Source organism: Bufo gargarizans, chromosome 3 (assembly GCF_014858855.1).
Source record: "Bufo gargarizans isolate SCDJY-AF-19 chromosome 3, ASM1485885v1, whole genome shotgun sequence".
Lineage (NCBI taxonomy): Eukaryota > Metazoa > Chordata > Amphibia > Anura > Bufonidae > Bufo > Bufo gargarizans.
The window spans coordinates 166186050-166200050 of NC_058082.1; the positions used below are offsets into that span (position 1 = coordinate 166186050).

Consider the following 14001-nt stretch of genomic DNA (forward strand, 5'->3'; position numbering starts at 1 on the left):
AGAGGCTCCTCCTTTTTTTTTTTTTTTTTTTTTTTTTTTTTAATACCTGTGGGTTTCCTGTCCTGGGAGGCCGACCGTCTCTCATAGTGCTGTCATAGACTCAAATTACCGGTTAGTGTAATTATCATTTTCACTGATGGTTGCTAGGAGATGTTGTTTGTAAACCTTCAGTTTTTTTATCACACGCATGAAAAAGGCATTGCACGCGTGCGAAAAAACTGAACGCAATTGCAGACAAAACTGACTGAACTTGCTTGAAAAATGGTGCGCATGTCACTGAACGCATCCGGACCTATTATATTTTTTTTTTTTGTCTAAATAGTGTAAAAATAAATGTAAACTTTTTTTTTTTTTTTTTTTACATCACCATATTCTGACCCCATAACGTTTTTATACTTATGTCTACTGAGCTATATAGGGACTCATTTTTTGCAGGACAATACGTCGTTTTTATTGATAACATTTTGGTGCGTGTGTGACTTTTTGATCATTTTATTAACTTTTTTTGGGGGTAAGAGGTATAAAAAAATTGCAAATTGCCATTTTGCCCATTTTTTATTTTTTTAGATTTTAATAGTGCGGACGTTTTTGGTCGCGATGATATCCATGGTGTTTATTTATTGTTTTTTTTTATTTTTTTTATTATATGAATAGGCGGGTGAAACTTGTTTTATTTTTATATATTAACTTTTTTTACTTTTTTTTATTTTGTTATATTTTTTATCTATTTTTTTAAACTCTTATGAGCCTATATATTGTTTTTTTATTTTAAATTTTGTGCTATCAGGGATTTTTAAAATGAGTTTTGGACTGCAGAGTGTTCATTTCTTATTCTGGCTTGCCATCTAGTGGCCAAAATAAGAATTGCAGCATCAACACTATAAGCCTCGTCAGCGAGGCTTACAGTGTTCAGCGCAACTACCGATGCCCCCATTGGCTGCACTTGATCACGGCATCTAAAGCCTTTAAAGGGAATCTGTCACCTGGTTTGAGCATACTAAGGTGTTACTACTGCCATGTGCAATAAAATACCTTATTTCTTGCTGTAGTCTTCATTTTTTGTTTTATTAGCGATTAAAATCAACTTTTATGTTATGCAAATGAGTGTCCAAGGTGCCCAGAGGGGCGTTATTATCCTAATCTGGAGCCCAGTAACTCCCCCGTACAGTGCCCAGCCCGCCTTCCTTTAGAGCCTAAGCACGCCTCTTCCAGGCAAATGCCATCAGTTTGCATACGTTTTGACAGATCCGGTGAAGGAACTGCCTGCCGGAATCCTCTGCATAAAGTGTGAAAGTACCCTAACATGTACGGCGCTGGTAGCGAAAGGGTTAAGAGTATGTTCACATGTTGCAGATTTAAATGTTTTTGCTAGAATTTTGTAGTAGAAAAAAAGCACCAAAAATTTTTGGTGAGGATACATGCTGCTGATTTGACGTAGATTCCTCTCTGTATTACTAATGGTGAAATTTGCAATGAAAATCCACGGCATTCATTGACATTCTGAGGTTTTGAAATCCGCACCACAGGTCAGTTTCAGCTTCAGATGTTTTTCACTGTGTGGATTAGAATATAAAAAAAAAACCAAAAAAAAAAAACAATGCTACAGATGTTCTTTACTAGTTTCTATCACGGGAAATCTGCAAAAAAAAGTGTATACTTTTTTATTTTTTTTGGTCCGCAGCCAATCCACATTTTTTGCGGATCAGATGCAGATGAGGGTTCATTTTAAATATAAAATGTCCTAGGATAGGACATTTGTGAAGAATGTGGTACATGTGGCTTTTCATATGGGTTTTGCTGCTGACACACCGCAAAAACCTTGTGAATTTACCCTAAAAGGTATGTCTGGTATGTTCCTGTTATAAAGGTGCCCCTCTCATAAGCTGATCACATGTATTTTCTAAACCAGACCTTTTTATTTCATAAGAAATCTGTGGGGAACCTGTTTTACAGGTAACGTGCAGCTGTCCTAACAACTAGCGGACAATGGCATACAGGTCCTTCTCAAAGAATTAGCATATTGTGATAAAGTTCATTATTTTCTGTAATGTACTGATAAACATTAGACTTTCATATATTTTAGATTCATTACACACAACTGAAGTAGTTCAAGCCTTTTATTGTTTTAATATTGATGATTTTGGCATACAGCTCATGAAAACCCAAATTTCCTGTCTCAAAAAATTAGCATATTTCATCCAACCAATAAAAGAAAAGTGTTTTTAATACAAAAAAAGTCAACCTTCAAATAATTATGTTCAGTTATGCACTCAATACTTGGTCAGGAATCCTTTTGCAGAAATGACTGCTTCAATGCGGCGTGGCATGGAGGCAATCAGCCTGTGGCACTGCTGAGGTGTTATGGAGGCCCAGGATGCTTCGATAGCGGCCTTAAGCTCATCCAGAGTGTTGGGTCTTGCGTCTCTCAACTTTCTCTTCCCAATATCCCACAGATTCTCTATGGGGTTCAGGTCAGGAGAGTTGGCAGGCCAATTGAGCACAGTAATACCATGGTCAGTAAACCATTTACCAGTGGTTTTGGCACTGTGAGCAGGTGCCAGGTCGTGCTGAAAAATGAAATCTTCATCTCCATAAAGCTTTCCAGCAGATGGAAGCATGAAGTGCTCCAAAATCTCCTGATAGCTAGCTGCATTGACCCTGCCCTTGATAAAACACAGTGGACCAACACCAGCAGCTGACATGGCACCCCAGACCATCACTGACTGTGGGTACTTGACACTGGACTTCAGGCATTTTGGCATTTCCCTCTCCCCAGTCTTCCTCCAGACTCTGGCACCTTGATTTCCGAATGACATGCAAAATTTGCTTTCAGTCCAGTGCTGCTTCTCTGTAGCCCAGGTCAGGCGCTTCTGCCGCTGTTTCTGGTTCAAAAGTGGCTTGACCTGGGGAATGCGGCACCTGTAGCCCATTTCCTGCACACGCCTGTACACGGTGGCTCTGGATGTTTCTACTCCAGACTCAGTCCACTGCTTCCGTAGGTCCCCAAGGTCTGGAATCGGTCCTTCTCCACAATCTTCCTCAGGGTCCGGTCACCTCTTCTCGTTGTGCAGCGTTTTCTGCCACACTTTTTCCTTCCCACAGACTTCCCACTGAGGTGCCTTGATACAGCACTCTGGGAACAGCCTATTCGTTCAGAAATTTCTTTCTGTGTCTTACCCTCTTGCTTGAGGGTGTCAACGATGACCTTCTGGACAGCAGTCAGGTCGGCAGTCTTACCCATGATTGCGGTTTTGAGTAATGAACCAGGCTGGGAGTTTTTAAAAGCCTCAGGAATCTTTTGCAGGTGTTTACAGTTAATTAGTTGATTCAGATGATTAGGTTAATAGCTCGTTTAGACAACCTTTTCATGATATGCTAATTTTTTGAGATAGGAATTTGGGGTTTTCATGAGCTGTATGCCAAAATCATCAATATTAAAACAATAAAAGGCTTGAACTACTTCAGTTGGTGTCTAATGAATCTAAAATATATGAAAGTCTAATGTTAATCAGTACATTACAGAAAATAATGAACTTTATCACAATATGCTAATTTTTTGAGAAGGACCTGTACTTCCATCTTCTGTATGAGGGATGAATTTTCTCTTGGCTTCACTGATTGTGTGATACACTGATTATGCAATATTCACAATCTATTGTTAGGTTGTATGTTTCACAGAAGATAGGAGTGATTTTTCCTTAACCCCTTAAGGACTCTATTTCACCTAAGGACATGGCCATTTTTTTTATTGCAAATCTGACCAGTGTCACTTTAAGTGCTCATAACTTTAAAACACTTTGACTTATCCAGGCCATTCTGAGATTTGTTTTTTCGTCACATATTGTACTTCATGACAATGGTAAAATGAAGTAAAAAAAAATTTTTTTTTTTGCATAAAAAAATACCAAATTTGCCCGAAATTTGGAAAAATTAGCAAATTTCAAAGCTTGTTTCTCTACTTCTGTAATACATAGTAATACCCCCAAAAATTGTGATGACTTTACATTCTCCGTATGTCTCCTTCATGTTTGAATTATTTTGGGAATTTTATATTTTATTTCTTGGGGATGTTACAAGGCTTAGAGGTTTAGAAGCAAATCTTGAAATTTTTCAGAAATTTACAAAAACACAATTTTTAGGGACCACTACAGGTCTGAAGTCACTTTGCGAGGCTTACATAATAGAAACCGCCCAAAAATGACCCCATTCTATAAACTACACCCCTCAAGGTATTCAAAACTGATTTTACAAACTTTGTTAACCCTTTAGGTGTTGCACAAGAGTTAATGGCAAATGGGGATGAAATTTGAGAATTTCATTTTTTTGCCTAATTTTCCATTTTAACCCATTTTTTCCACTAACAAAGCAAGGGTTAACAGCCAAACAAGACTGTATCTTTATTGCCCTGACTCTGCCGTTTGTCACTTGAGATGACAAAAAAATGTTGTTGTTTTTTTTATACCATTTTTTTTTTTTTTACGGTGGTCACCTGAGGGGTTAGGTTATGTGATATTTTTATAGAGCCAGTCAATACGGACGCGGCGATACCTAATATGTATACTTTATTTTTATTTATGTAAGTTTTACACAATGATTTCATTTTTGAAACAAAAATCATGTCTTAGTGTTTCCACAGTCTAAGAGCCATAGTTTTCAGTTTTTGGGCGATTATCTTGGGTAGGGTATGATTTTTGCGGGATGAGATGACTGTTTGATTGGTACTATTTTGGCGTACATGCGACTTTTTAGATCACTTTTATTACCTTTTTTGGGAAGTAAGGTGGGCATAATTTCAATTTTCTCATATTTTATTTTATTTTTTTATGGCGTTCACTGTGCGGGGAAAGTAACATGACCGTTTTATAGATCAGGTCGTTACAGACGCGGCGATACCTAATATGTGTGTGTGTGTGTGTGTGTGTGTATATGTATATGTGTGTATATGTGTATATATATATATATATATATATATACTTTTGTCACTTTTTTTTACTTTGACCCAGACCCACTTGGTTCTTGAAGATCCAGTGGGTCTGATGTTTGTATAGTACAGTACACTATATAGTGTGTTGTACTGTATTTTACTTACACTTTGTCTGAACAGATCTATGCCTTTAGCATAGATCTGTTCAGCACCATGGACAGCAGGATGCCTGAGAAGGCGTCCTGTTGCCATGGGAACCTTCCCCGTCTGCTCGGTTGTGGCCACAACTTCGCAGACGGGGAAGGGTAAGGACGGGGGCTGTCTGGGGGCTCTCTCCCTCTCCATCGGGGGGCTGCAAAGGCACAGCAGCCCCCCAATGGGAGAGGGAGGGAGCTCCCTGACCCTGACAGTTAACCTTTTCCATACAGCGGTCCGTATGGACCGCGGTATGGAAAGGGTTAAACGGCTGACATCTGCACAGATGTCAGCCGTTTATACCAGAGTGTCAGCAATGTGTTGACACTCTGGTATAACCACTGGCCACCAACGAATTTTCAAGAGGAGGCGGACGGGGATCGCAATCCCGCCTGCCGCACCACCCGCCAGCATAAAATCGTGCAGGGGGCTGGGGGGGTGCAAAATCGAGTTTAGGCACACTAAATAGTTTAGGCACACTAAAGTTTCAGAAGCTGCAAAAAGCGCAGCATACTGCAGGTATGAATTGATCTGCGGTGATCGCCGATATGGGGGTTGGCCGGCATCCTAATTTCAGCCGGCATCCTGTTCGGATGAATTCTCTTTACAATGCATTAGAATGCATTGTAAAGGGGATCAGACCCCCAAAAGTTGAAGTCCCAAAATTGAAAAAAAAAAGAAAGTTGAAAAAAAAGTTAAAAAAAACACGTCATTTTCCCCCAAATAAAGTAAAAACATTGGTAAAAATCAGAAAAAAGACATATTCGGTATCGCCGCATCCGTATCGACCGGCTCTATAAACATATCACATGACCTAACCCCTCAGATGAACACCGTAAAAAATAAAAACTGTGCTAAATAAACCATATATTTTTTTTGTCACCTTAAATCACAAAAAGTACAACAGTAAGTGATCAAAAAGGCGTATACCCACCAAAATGGTACCAATCTAACTGTCACCTCATCCCGCAAAAAATTATCCCCTACCTTAGACAATTTCCCAAAAAATAAAAAAAATCTATGGCTCAGAATATGGAGACACTAAAACCCTTAGGTGAACGCCGTAAAAAAAAAAAATAGTGCCAATCAAACCGTCATCTCATCCCGCAAAACATGAGACCCTACCCAAGATAATCACCCCAAAACTGAGAAAACTATGGCTCTCAGACTATGGAGACACTAAAACATGATTTTTTTATTTTTTTTGTTTAAAAAATGAAATCATTGTGTAAAACTTACATAAATAAAAAATAGTATATTAGGTATCGCCGCGTCCGTTACAACCTGCTCTATAAAAATACCACATGACCTAACCATGAATGTTGTAAATAACAAAAAATAAAAACTGGGCCAAAACAGCTATTTCTTGTTACCTTGCCTCACAAAAAGTGTAATATAGAGCAACCAAAAATCATATGTACCCTTAACTAGTACCAACAAAACTGCCACCCTATCCCATAGTTTCTAAAATGGGGTAACTTTTTTGGAGTTTCTACTCTGGGGGTGCATCAGGGGGGCTTCAAATGGGACATGGTGTTAAAAAAAAAACAGTCCAGCAAAATCTGCCTTCCAAAAACCGTATGGCATTCCTTTCCTTCTGCGCCCTGCCGTTTGCCCGTACAGCAGTTTACAACCACATATGGGGTGTTTCTGTAAACTACAGAATCAGGGCCATAAATATTGAGTTTTGTTTTGTTAACCCTTGCTTTGTAACTGGAAAAAATATTAAAATGGAAAATCTGCCAAAAAAGTTAAATTTTGAAATTGTATCTCTATTTTCCATTAATTCTTGTGGAACACCTAATGGGTTAACGTTTTATAAAAATCGGTTTTGAATAGCTTGAGGGGTGTAGTTTCTAGAATGGGGTCATTTTTGGGTGGTTTCTATTATGTAAGCCTCACAAAGTGACTTCAGACCTGAACTGGTCCTGAAAAAGTGTCTTTTTGAAAATTTCTGAAAAATTTCAAGACTTGCTTCTAAACTTCTAAGCCTTCTAACATCTCCAAAGAATAAAATATCATTCCCAAAATGATCCAAACATGAAGTAGACATATGGGGAATGTAAAGTAATAACTCTTTTTGAAGGTATTACTATGTATTATAGAAGTAGAGAAATTGAAACTTAAAAATGTGCAATTTTTTTCCAACTTTTTTGTACATTTTTGTATTTTAAAATATAATATTTTTTTTTTTTTACTCCATTTTACCATTGTCATGAAGTACAATATGTGACGAAAAAACTGTCCCTGAATGACCTGGATAAGTCAATGCGTTTTAAAGTTATCAGCACATAAAGTGACACTGGTCAGATTTGCAAAAAATGGCCAAGTCCTTAAGGTAAAAATGAGCTTGATCCCTAAGAGGTTAACTTATTGCCTTCTAGGCTTCGTTATGTTTCTCCCACACTATATTGTGTGCCCCTTTAATATTCTGTGATGTTCTGCTTCAGAGCCGTATCACCAATTGAAGAGTAACTGAATACATTGCAGACTGCAGAGATACGCAAGTAATGATATAGCAGTTTAATTTAGTACTTTTTAGGTTTAGTTGATGTGAGTGCACCTAGACTTTTATAGAAATTGTGTCAAAATAGAAGCAATTTGGTGCAGCTAGGTTTAAATAGATTTGCTCCTAATCTGAAAGGGAGTGCGGCCTAAGGAGCAACATTTTATGTCAAAATGACATCACAATTCTGGAGTAATATTCTCTCTCAAACAAAGCCAACCAGTAGCTGGTACAGAGTTATCCTGCAGCCTGAACCCCCGTGATGCACCTGATGCCAGTCTAGACAGCTGGCCTAAGTTTACTCCATCTATAGGTTTAGTAAATCTGCTCTTTACCTGATATTTTACTTTTTTTGGAACTTTTTTTTTTTTTACAGTACAATTTAATTTATAAAGGTATTAACCGTAGTCTTGCGAGACTTCGTGAAGCAATAACTTCGGCTCATCGGAGCCGATACATTCTAATACTGTGCGGAGCACCTGCTCCGTACAGTATTAGAACGAAGTTTTGTGCGAACTAACTTTGGATGTTTCATCTTAAATCTATTTGCTCATCCCTAATCACAACCCCACAAGTCGCCAGAAAGCCAACATGGACACAAGCCATTGTGCAGCCCCAGCCTACGTTGTGCCATTTTTTTGTAATGATAGTCAGTGGTGTCGCACTGCGACTGTGATGCAATTCCTCAATAAATGTGATTTTTAAATAGATATCTTTAAAGCAGCTTCAAGGTAGAGCGTGGCCAGCAATGGTCTCCCTGAATGCTAAATACTACTATGTGTAATGGCTGTTCGGTATGAGAGCTGGTGGCATGTGTGCGTTCAGCTGCTTGACCTGCCATACAGGACTGTGTGTAGAATAACTGTAGAAGCAGAAACGTTCCAAAGCGGTTATTAATAGTCCCTATGTAAAGCGATCATTCTTCTCGGCTATAATTGGGTGCGTGTGAGGCGCCTTTTCTGGCTATCCTCCTCTGCCCTCACCGCTGTCCTTGCTGAATAAAGACGTCTCAGTGTGATTTGCTTTGATTTCCTCAGCGTACTTGTGCAATGCACAGGCCGAGCATTTCCTGTGAGCTTTCTGTTCCCATACGCTGTGGCAGAAAACAATTGTTCCTGATTTATCTATTTCTGATTTTCTCTTATTATTTAGATGCCAGCAGTACAAAACCTCTAGTTCCTGATGCCATATTCCTCTCCCTGGCAGTTAAGTAATTTATTCTTTAGGTTGTCTGAAGAGGTAACTGCAAATATCATTAGACCCTATTGACTTTAAAGAGAACCTGTCCCTTTGAACAATGATCTGCCAGCCTTAGGCTCCATTCACACATCCGTAATTCCATTCCGCATTTTGCGGAACGGAATTGGGGACCCATACATTTCTATGCGGCTGCACAACGTGCGGCCCCGATCCGGAAATGCGGACCCGCACTTCCGGGACCGCAATTCCGATCCTGGAAAAAAATTGATCATGTCCTATTCTTGTCCGCAATAGCGGACAAGAATAGGCATATTCTCTTAGTGCCGGCAATGTGCGGTCCGCAAAATGCGGAACGGGCATTGCGCTGTCCGTGTTTTGCTGATCCGTGGATCCACAAAATACACACGGATGTGTGAATGGACCCTTAATGGGACTACTGTATTCTGTGTCTGACTACCCTGACTACCCTTCATGGTTACAGTGTACAGTTTTCCCCAAGAGGTGAAGTGGGTCCGACACCAAGGACCCGCCAATCAGCTGTTTGAGGAGGTCCCAGCACTGTCTGTTAGATACAGGTTCCTGTGAGCCTTTTCAAACTTCTAATTGGCAGCGGTCCCCGGTGTCAGACCCCCACTGATCTTATATTGATGACTTATCTGGCGGAAAAGTTATTGTAACAGCGGCTGCAGTGCGCCGCTGTTCCCCTGATTACCGCTGCAGTCCGGGACACTCTGTATAAGTGATATTTCTTCGGAGGATTCCGCTCCACAGCTTCTATTCAGCCCTGGACACAGCCTGAGTTCTGCTGGTATCATGTTACCCTGCTCTAGGGGCGGCACTCATCACTCCCTGGGCAAGGTTGGGTTAGGTCAGGTGACCAACCCTGGCTCTCCTGGTATTTAAGTTGTTCAGCCCTTTTCCCAGGTGCTAGTTTTAAGGTCCTTGTCTTTTGCTAAAGAGCTTGACAACCACTGGTGCTCCTGACTTGTACTTTGTTTCTGGACTTCGCTTATCGTCTGATCCCTGCCTGTTTGATTCGTTTCTCCTGTTGCTGACCTGTGCCACCTGCCCTGATCCCCTGCCTGTCTGTCTGACTTCGTCTCTGCTTTATCCTTCGGTCCTCCATTGTCGCTCCTGGTAACGCCTCTGCCACCTGACTAAGCTTGTACTTGCGGTACCTACCCAGGTATCCTCTGGTCTGCCTGGACCAGCTGCCACTGACTTGGTTTACGCTCTGGAGTAGCCCCTGGCAGCTACCCCAACGGCTCAAGCCTATCCCAACCATCAGAGGCTCTAGTGAAGACCAGGTAGTTTCTTACACACGCCCCTCCAGAGTATAGCCAGTCAGTGGCACAGTGGGTTCACATCCACTGATCCGTGACAGTCATCAATATCAGAATCTTTAAAAAAAAAAAAGGACTGACATGTATGTTTAAGTATCTACTTGCATCCCCCATGTAACAACAATTCTGGAGCATCTATTCTTATAACTCTGTTGTGCCATTCCTTTATTATTCCTGCTAGAAGTTATGAATGAATGAATGAATGAATAGCAGTTTGCTATGAATGTCTAGATAGGTGTTACCAGTTGGGGAGTGCAGTGTCCTTGTACAGACTGACACTAGAAGCAGTGATTAGATAGTTAGAATGTGCAGGGACACACCTGCAACTGGTAACATCCAGATGGACCTTCGCTGCTAACTGCTGTAAATTAATACATTACTTCTTGCAGGAATAATAAAGGAATAGCACAACATGTCCTGAGTATAGGTGATCAATATCTGGGAAAACCCGCTTTAAGGGTCCATTCACACTTCCGTTTTTTCTTTCCTGATCTGTTCTGTTTTTTGCGGAACAGATCAGGACCACATCTGGACCCATTCATTTTCAATGGGTCCTGGAAAAAAAATCGGACAGCACAATGTGTGCTGTCCATTTCCGTTGTTCCGTTCCGCATGTCCGTTTAAATATAAAACATGTCCTATTCTTTTCCGCAAAATTCGGATCCTGGTACAATACAAAGTCAATGGATCCGCAAAAAACGGAAGACATTCGGATGTCATTCCGTATGTCATCCATTTTATGCGGAATCCGTTCCTGGAAACACATAACAAATTATTATTATATTTTTTTTTTTTCAATTTTATTTCAAAGAAATCCAAACAACTTTATTTGATTATTGAAATTTATACATGGTTCCGTTTTTTTGCGGATCCGCAAAAAACGAATGACATACGGAAACATTTTCAGGAACAACGGATCTGCAAAAAACGGACCGAAAATCGGGATATAGGAAAATACTGACATGTGAATGTAGCCTAACATGTATAGAGATTGCTGTCATTCATTAGGTAGAATTCCCCCGTCAACACTGATATGCGGTGAGCTGAGGATGAGCGGACTGCTGTTATCTGTTGGGGATTCGGAGAGGGAGGTGATTTCTCAACAGTATGTATGTGTTGTCTAAGTGATGTTCTTTCTCATTGTGGAGAGCCCATGATCCACCTTAGACACAGTATTGTAGGTCAGCCACATGTGAGCAGTAATGTAGACCAGGTGATATCCCTCTGGGTTTCTGGGAAATATATTTAAATTAGCTTTCCTAAATCTGACACCTGCAGATGTTAGACAAATATTATACCCAGAAATCTGTAGGAGCGCTGTCTAGTCTACAACAGTCATCACGTATATCAACTGGTCTCTATAATAGAAATTGTGTCTACCCAGAGGTTTCCCCTTAAGGCCTTGCAACTAGAAATGTTGTTCTCATCTGCCTTTCTCTGATTAAGGGCTTTTGTCCTGAAGGAACTTTTTGATGATCTAATTTATTGATTTAACTTTTTGATGCACTAGTTTATTGATTTAATTCTGTCAGCACACAGCGGATCTTATGTTCATAAACCTGCACATTGGCAGATGTTTTTACTCACTACCCCTGGACTCTACAAAATGCATTTTCTACTCCTTGCAACGGGAGCTTAAAAGTAGAACTTCCTAACGTTGTTTGGCAGCCTTGCTATGGAGCAGGACATGTGTCTTTTATGTCCTCAGAATGTACCTCAATGTATGTAATGTTTCTTATGTACCACATACAAGTTTTTGTAGTGTGTGTATGTATGTATGTATGTATATATGTGTGTAGATAGATAGATATAGAGAGAGATAGATAGATATATATATATATATATATATATATATATATATATATATATATATATATATATATATATATAGAATCTATATTTACACACACACACACACACACACACACACACACACACAGTTGAAACCAGAAGTATATAAAAAGACACATATGCATGTTTTTCTCAATATCTGACATTCAATTAAAAAATTAGAATAAACCTTTTGGTCAATTAGGATTACCATAATTATTATTATTATTTGCCAAATGCCAGAATAATGAGAGAGATAATGTTTTACGGCATTTTTATTACTTTCTGCAAAGTCAAAAGTTTACGTACCTTTCATTAATATTTTTTACCATTGCTCTTAAACTGTATGACTTGGGTCAAACGTTTTTGGATATCCTTCCATAAGTTTCTCACAATAGTTGGTCGGAATTTGGGCCCATTCCTTCTGACAAAACTGGTGTAACTGAGCCATGTTTGTTGGTCGCCTTGCTCGCACCTGCCTTTTCAGCTTTGCACATACATTTTCAATAGTATTGAGATCAGGGCTTTGTGATGGCCACTCCAAAACATTGAATTTGTTATCCTTAAGCCACTTTCTAACCAGTTTGTCAGTATGCTTCTGGTCATTGTCCATTTGGAAGACCCATTTCCGCCCAAGCTTTAACTAACTGGCTGATGTCTTGAGATGTTGCTTCAGTATTTTCATATAATCTTCTTCCCGCAAGATGCCATCTAAAACAACCCCCCAACATGATGCTGCCACCCTCATGTTTCACAGTTGGGATGGTGTTCTTAGGATTCCAAGCTACTCCCCTTTTTCCTCGAAACGTAACGATAGTCATTATGGCCAAAAAGTTCAATTTTTGTTTAGTCAGACCACAGGACATGTCTCCAAAAATGTAGATCTTTTTTTCCTGTGTCCATTTGCAATCTGGCTTTTTTTATGTTTCTTTGGAGTAATGGCGTATTCCTGGTACTCGTTTCACTGTGGATATTGACACAATCTTACCAGCTTCCGCCATCATCTTCACAAGGTCTTTTGCTTTTGTTCTTGGGTTGATATGCACATGTCGGACCAAAGCGCATTCATCTCTTGGACACGGAACCCGTTTCTTTCCTGAGCGGTATGATGGCTAGACATTCCCATCTTGTTTGTACAGATGAACGAGGGACCTTCAGGTATCTTGAAATTGCACCCAAGGTTGAGCCAGACTTGTGCAAGTTCACAATTCTCTTCCTGATATCTTGGCTGATTTCTTTAGACTTTCCCATGATGCTACACAAAGATGCAGTGTGTTTCAGGTGTGCATTTAAATACATCCACAGGTGTGTCTCTAAATAACTCAGATGTTGCCAACAAACCTAACAGAAGCTTCCAAACACATGACATCATCATATGGGCAGTCCAGAAATGTTCTAAGGCATAGTAATCTTAGTGTATGTAAACTTTTGACATTGCAGGAAGTAATAAAAATGCCTTAAAACATTTCTCTCTTTCTCCTTTTTTTTCTCCTTTCTTTTTTTTTTTTTTCCTCTCCTTCCTTCTTTTTTTCTCTCCTCCTTTTTCTCTCTCTTTATTCTGGCATTTGGCAAATAATAATAATTATGATAAAAATAAAGGTTTATTCTGATTTCATGTTAGATATTGAGAGAAACATGCATATGTGTCTTTTTATATAGTGTATGTAAACTTCTGGTTTCTGTGTGTGTGTGAAATATATATATATATATATATATATATATATATATATATATATATATATATATATATATATATATATATATATAATCTCTAAAATGTAGCTTTCATACAGCATAATACCGGTCATCTGTAATTTTTAATAATGGAAAGTGTCAGGCGTAAAAGATCATGTTACACTTAAACATGTGCAAGACATGCTGAGCTCTTCTATCGTTGTTGCCGGATGTAATATCTGCTATACCTTATTACTCACTCAGCATACCTCCAGCAGCCAGGCTGGCACACATGGGGCTTTTTACTAGTCTTCCCTTTCAATTACGTG

General features: G+C 39.4%; 1 protein-coding gene across 2 annotated transcripts in view; it reads left to right on the forward strand.

Moving 5' to 3' along the window:
* The window catches only part of SUCLA2 (succinate-CoA ligase ADP-forming subunit beta), a 142517-nt gene that overhangs the window by 31520 nt on the left and 96996 nt on the right, over nucleotides 1-14001 (forward strand). The gene's annotated exons all lie outside the window — the stretch shown is intronic.